This window comes from Arvicola amphibius, chromosome X (assembly GCF_903992535.2).
Source record: "Arvicola amphibius chromosome X, mArvAmp1.2, whole genome shotgun sequence".
Classification (NCBI taxonomy): Eukaryota; Metazoa; Chordata; class Mammalia; order Rodentia; family Cricetidae; genus Arvicola; species Arvicola amphibius.
The window spans coordinates 119899176-119900651 of record NC_052065.1 but is presented as its reverse complement, the minus strand read 5'-3'; positions in this window follow the sequence as shown (position 1 = coordinate 119900651).

The window sequence follows — 1476 nt, the reverse complement described above, 5'->3', positions numbered from 1 at the left end:
CACCACGGCAACAACAAAGGCCCCTGTAGACTGAGCCCCCGTCCAAGGTGGCCAAGTCTTATTGGAGTTCGAGGGCATGTCAAGGGAAGGAATAGAACAAGGTGTAATAACTCTCAGCCCATGGCAATATCTTCAGTCCACTAGAGACCGAGGAAGACTGGTAAGACATGTATGGAGGATAAGGGTCTACAATGGAACAAGATCATGCTGATGCCTTCAAGGCATTTCCCTTGTAGATTCAGAGAGTGGATGCTTTCCAGTTGGAATGTTTCCCATCATGCTCCCTGCTCCATGCAATCACTGCTCAGAGGAAAATGGCATAGTTGGGGAGGCTGGACGGGAAGGCTGAGCCCCTATGAGAAGCCTAAACAAAAACGTTGATGAAGTATGTTAGTGGGAAGCCACTTTGGGACTTTGGGTGGTGGACATCCAAGAACAAAGGACAGTGAAGGAAGCTGGAGACCCAGCTTCTCACAGAGGTCTGGCAGAGTGGGTGAGGCAGGCTGGGTCAGAAAATATGGGGGAGGGGTGTGAGGAGACAGCACTTCTCTGATGTGGGGAGATATCTGAAGACCTCAGGATTGACAAAAGTAATGGTAACCCTGACTGAGAAACCGTAGAGCCAAGAACAGAGATATGGGGGGGGGGGTGTTTGTTTCTGGTTTCTGTGACAAATCATAGATTGGGTGGGGCACCATAGTGTGAGGGCTTGCTTCATGGAGACATGTATGTAATCTGACTCTGGCTTTTCCTTTTGTTTTCAGGTGATGATGGAGAGAGAGGACCGCAGCCTCCTAGTTCCCACCTGCCACCAAAGCCTGCCAGCTCTGTCTCACTTTCTGGACATCTGGAGTGCATGTCCTACTTGACCTGAGAGCCCGGAGTAGGAGGCCTCTCTAGAGCACTGCCTGCGTGGTATTCTGTTTCATGTCTAAAATGACTAACGTTTGTAAATTTTTTATTTTTGAAACAAGTTCTCATGTAGACAGCCTGGCCTTGGATTCAGTATATAGTTGACAAAGACTTTGAATTCCCAATCCTTCTGCCTCCACCTCCCAAGTGCTGGGATTACAGGCATGTACCACCATGCCTGCCTTTTAAAAATTGTTATTTTAAGTGTTAAAGAGTTTTATAAACTTCCAGGCCCTTTTTATGATGTAAGGAGTCTACATGACTGAAGATCGATGTTGTACTATATCCATTATTTCTTTGGAATAATTGTTTTTTAGGATTCTTAGAAAAGGAGGATTTTGTGATCTAATGTGATCGATCAATGGGATTCTGAGTGGGTTTGCATGTCAGTATTTTCATTTGTCCTGTGACCCTGGGCCAGTGAGAAAAGCAACCCCGTCGGTGGGACCTCTGGATGAAAAGGATTTGCAGCCCAACAAATCTCTCCTCCAACCCAACAATCCAAATAACACAAAATAAAACCAAATTAGAAAAATCCCAGGTTTAATGGATAAACAACGCTCC